Here is a 6,001-nt window from a genome sequence, read left to right as displayed (position 1 = left end):
TTTATTGTTTAAAAAAAACTTTAATATTATGCAATTAACAATCGAGATATCAAAGTTTTTCTGTAGGTCATATACTATTTTTTGCAAACAATGAGTGCAGAAAAATCGATGTTTCTAGAACAAAGAGATTACTTCGAACAACACCTAGCAACGTCCTTTATGTTATGCAAAAACTTCCAGGCCGAAAAAATCGAAGACGAGGTTAACGATATTGAAGAAAATAGCTATCGAGTAATAAAAAGTCTGTAACCTTACAAAACTTTACCATATTTAGGAAAGGAGGTCAAACTGAGGCTTACCTTTGTAAAGGGCTCCTCGGCAAGGCAATCCGATTACATCACGATAGCAACGCAGCTCTCGACAATGTGTTCATTAAAGTTGAACATGTATCTTTTTGACATTCAGTGTGATAAGATTTTTTTATTTGAAAATATTCATTTGGTCTTCGTTTATTTACAATATGGTGAAGTAATTACATCTCTTATTGTTCTACTTATATTTAAAAGCACACACATTAAATTTGTTAAGATTTCAATTAAATAATAATAATTTGATTGAATTATAAGTTGATACAATGTGATATTATTATTTCAACACTTGGTGATAGGGCTTTGTGCAAGCTCGTCTGGGTAGGTACCAACCACGTCAGATATTATATTGCAAAAAAGCAGCACTTACTATTGTTGTGTTCCAGTTCGAAGGGTAAGCAAGCCAGTGTAACTACAAGCACGAGAGTCATAACATCTTAGTTCTCAAGCTTAGTGTTGCATTGGCGATGTAAGGGATGGTTAATATTTCGTACAGTGCCAATGTCTATGGGCGGTGATGACCACTAACCGTCAGTTGGATTACTTGGCCGTCCGCCTAACTATTCTATAAAAAAATAATATCAAGAATTAGTCAGCATATTATAAATTATAATTAAAATATATATGTGTTCAATTTTCATCCAAAATACACATTAAATATTGGATTATATCCAAAAAAATCGTGCTCTCATTTCAAATGCAAAAAAGATCAACCACCACATGTCCAAAACATTTATAACTTCCTGAAACTTGCGTCACAAATTAAATTCGGTCTCATTATTTTTACGAGAACATTAAAAGCGGGGATCGTTCACCTCGTGCTGGAAGCTATTCCTGTTTCACGTTGTTATCCTTAACTAGGGATCGTAAAATCTTTGCATAGGTTTTAATAGAATTCGTTTCCAGATTCCGTAAACGTCTATTTATTTAATTAACTACTCGACACGTGAAAAATTTTATTTATACATTACAAATGGATATCAATTTAAGACACAAAGTTTTGTAACGATTGTTAAATGGTCTTAGTTGCATTGTATGAACAACTAGATACAATTATTTAATTCGTTGAAGTATTTTTTGCAGTCCAATTAAAACCGTTTAAAAGCAATTCATTGGAATCGTTCATGAAATGGTGTCACTTGATCCTTGATGTGTGGGAGTCAGGAATTGCGAAAGTTTTAGCTCGGCGGTCTGTAGGCCGGGCCGCTGGACGGGCAACTAGCTCTTCAGAATCTACTTCCTTATTACTGCATACTCATAGAAATATTGTACAATATTGTTATGTCATTTATCTACTACTCACAATACGCGAACTTCATGATTATATATTGATTTTATTAAATCCTAATTGGACCTTTTGTACTGCATGTAAATTTTGAATGGGTAATATTTATTTTAAAAATAGCATTCGCAGCTTGATTTACAGATTTATTGAAGTTAGTTAATAACATTCGCTTATCTGAAAATTTGATCTTAAAAATAGTTGAAAAAACCGTTATTAACTTTCACGAGCTTAACGCATTAACGGTATACGATATTGGTAATAATTCTTAAGTGAATTATCGTCTTATTATGCAAATATTTTATTTTTTTATAAATGCTTTTACCACGGTAATAACACATTTATCTTCTGTAAATATAATACTCGACTTATTCAAAACTTGCTTACTAAACGAGGTTATCCTTGCAACATATTACAGATTAAATAAATTGATTTATATTTGATAGATTGATAACAATATACCTTATAGATTACCATATTTATCGGGCATTAACTTTAAAGAATGTGTCTGTAAAAATAACCGTTAAAAAATTGTAGAACTATAATTCTATCGTATGAATGCTTCTAGGAATATTTCGCAGATATAATACAATTATATTCAATCTTTTTTTTTATAATATGGTTCCGTTTTCACAGTTAGGTAATTCGTAGAAATACAAAGGGGTTACTATTTATCTTTAAATGAGATCTTGTTGCTTACCTAAATTTGGTAGATTTTATCATCATTAATGTGCGCCATGTTTGTTTAATGTGCTTTGTTTTTTAAATTTTCCATGTTACACAATTGTTTGAAAAAATGTTTTGTTGATTGATTAATATTTAATTTAAAATATAAAACTAATTAAATCAATCTATTGAAAACAGTAGCCATAATAAATTACCATTATCAATAAAGTAAGGTTTAACGTTACAAAGTTATCATATTAAAAAAAACGTACTAACAAATTAACTATGTACAGTATGAATCAGAGGATCGCGTAATGCGTGGAACGAATTACGACTCCTCGGAATGTGTGACCCGTGGCTTAGTCAAAGTATATGTTCGAAAACAAAGATTGTTATGTTCAAAACATTCTGAATATAGCTATGAATGAACTTATTTATGTACATGAAACATGTTTGACGTCCATACTATTTATTGGATAGAATTATTTGTTACTGGAAATGGCGTGAAAAGACATAGTACATTAATTAAAATTTTATTTTTAAATGTTTTAAAATGATCTACAAGTTATATATTATTCATACGTTTAGTAACTAACACATATTGTGATCTAACAAAGGATAGGCATCGCACATGCTGACCGTTACGTATTTATGATTCACGATGTTGATGACCCCAAATACTAATCGGTGATAATAGATGTAAAGTTTTGAATAATGCATTTTAAAATTATTGTTTTAATTAACAATTAACTAAACATGACTAATCAAACAAAAACGATTTTTTTGTTTCATTGTATATTTAAAAAAAGTTATCGAATTGAAATTACAAGTTAAACTCGATTTTAATCAATACCTACTCATTTTTTAATATAACCAACAGTAAGCATGTTTCGCCATCTATGAAATTACTCAAGAACTAAGTCCCAAGATGAGGCGTGTAAAGTCTTTAGGTCGGGTTCACATCTTGATATATAGATGGCGCTACTATGAATTGCAGACTAACGTTAATCAATATTATAAAATATAAATAACAGTTTTAATTTTAATTTGTTATTGCTTTATCAAACGAACAACAAAAATATTAAGTAAGCATATTTTGTAGTTTTATTACTTAAACAATTTTATTACTCACTATATAAATCATAATTATAATTATAAAAATAAAAAAAATCTATTCATGTTATGATTGGATTTAAAATATTCATTCTCATAAAAATAGCATTCAATTAACTTTTTCATGTCATAAAACAAGTTCATTTCTAAGGATTTATTTATTCGCCAGTAAGACTGGTCTATATTCTCTCTATTAAAAATCCTAAGATATATTTCATTTGAATTGATAAATTGTAATTACGAATGAATTTATAGAATAGAGAATAACGTTTATTTTATTATAATGGAATCGCTAGCAGACTTAGTATTAGATTTATATAAATAGATCTTTAAAAAAAATTCTTGGCTATAAGCTGTTCCAAAAAAATTAACGAACATTAATATATTCCATGCGATTTGCTAATGGGTCTGCTGTGCTTATATATTACACACGACCATAGTTTTTTATGTTATAGTTGGCGTACGCGTAAATGTGCCACCTGATGGTAAGCGGTCACCACCGTCCATAGACATTGGCGATGTAATAAATATTAACCATTCCTTACATCGTCAATGCGCCACCAACCTTGGGAACTAAGATGTTATGTCCCTTATGCCTGTAGTTACACTGGCTCACTCACCCTTCAAACTAGAACGCAACAATACTATTGCTGTTTAGCGCTAGAATATCTGATGGTAACCAGATGGGCTTGCACAAAGCCATAATACCAAATAATTGAATAAATTGATTTTACTTTGACTTTTATATATATGAGTTTTACCCAATATTAACACAGGTATTGTTTTTTCTTGATGAAAGTACATTTGTTTATGGAGTGTAATGTGTGGTGTGAAGTTGTGTATCGGTAAATAACAAATATGACTGTAATATTTATCGTATTTTATTACAAATTTAAAATGATTATATTAATGTTTAAAAGCAATATGTAAAAGTTTGAGGGTGAAAAGCAAACTATCCTCCCTAGGGGTGTCACGGTATATCAAAGGATTTGCCTACCCCTTCGCTTAGGGGTGGTTTTCCGCGTTTATAATATCCGTCGAGACAACGTAATCCACCGTGACGTTTGTGCATTAATTATCTGTTTTAAAAACATCGCTTAAAAACTAAGCATCGAAAATTGTGATATAGAAAATGGTAATTAGTTTTTGTATTCTTGGTGATATACATTCAATATTGTCTATGAATATTTGTCTACATTTAATTCCTTATACGTTTGCTTAATTTTAACAACACGCTAATTTCACGCGAAGATCGTAGGTTCGATTCCGGACATAATAAATTAATTTCATTTTTAGCGTATAGTAAATATCAAGGTTATAATATATGATGAACTGATGATGACGTATACGCAAATGAACCGTGACGTCAATTATTATCTCCAAACGGATTTCGGATCAAACCTGCAACCTCACTAGCCCGTATAAAGTCTATTGAAAATTGAAACCATTTTATAATTAAACGACGTCCTTGGAGAGTCTGGGACCTGGGACCATAACCTATGAATAAACGACGCATTTCGAGAGTTATATCTGAAATATTTAAGTAAACATCCAAGAGTTACACAGAATATGATCTGTGATGATGGTGATCTCGTCAAGACCGCCATCTGCACAGGACTGTAGTGAACAAGTGTGTGCGAAGACACAAATGCACTCTATCCCTCTCTCTCCTAATACGATGTGACGGCACCGACACGACCGGAAAGCGTTCAGGCGCTGAACCAACGGCTTTACGTGCTTACCAAGTTCTGTTACTGCCAACCGCAACTGCTTTAGTCCGAACCGCTAATGAGAAATGTCAATTTTTTAACAGAAAACCCACTGTTTTTAATGTTTAAAGCTTAAATTAGGCTCTAGTCGATTTTCACAGCATGCGAAAGCGATCCCGTGGCCGCTCCTCGTTAAGACGGAAAGGGTACCGCTGGTTTTTTAGTGGGTATTCCGACGTTCGGAGCGCACCCGGCGCACATACCCCCCATGTTCCCGTGGGAGATACGCGTAACGCGTTTTTCCAGCGTTAAAAAAAAGGCTCTATAGTCGATACCGAGGCAACAAGTGTTATTAGTACGATATTTCCTGTAAATACCACTTATATACTTCAGTAATATAATAAGTATCTATAGCACACTATATCCCATAACCCTTAGTATAATACAAATAAAAGTTCAGACCTCTGCAAAGGAGGATTCAAAAGTTCCAACGCAGCGCCTTTAATCGATACTTCGTAAATCCAATATGTTAGCAATTTAACAAGTCCCGGTTATATCGTATGATAAAGCGAATTGAAGCTTACTCTTCATTATTTTATACTTAAATAAAAATTAAATTAATATTACGTGTGTATACTCTCATTTAAACAGACTAAAAAGCCGAGATGGCCCAGTGGTAAGAACGCGTGAATCTTAACCAATGATCGTGGGTTCAAGCCCGGGCAAGCACCACTGAATTCTTATGTGCTAAATTTGTTAGTTGTAAATGGTGAAGGAAAACATCCTGAGGAAACCTGCACGTGTTCAACCCGCATTGGAGCAGCTTGGTGGAATAAGCTCCAAACCGTCTCCTCAAAAAGGGAGAGGAGACCTTAGCCCAGCAGTGAGAGATTCGCAGGCTGTTACTGTACTGTACTGTAAAC

This window comes from Nymphalis io, chromosome 25, assembly GCF_905147045.1.
Source record: "Nymphalis io chromosome 25, ilAglIoxx1.1, whole genome shotgun sequence".
Classification (NCBI taxonomy): Eukaryota; Metazoa; Arthropoda; class Insecta; order Lepidoptera; family Nymphalidae; genus Nymphalis; species Nymphalis io.
The sequence above is the reverse complement of the archived record's forward strand: the minus strand, read 5'-3'. Positions refer to the sequence as shown.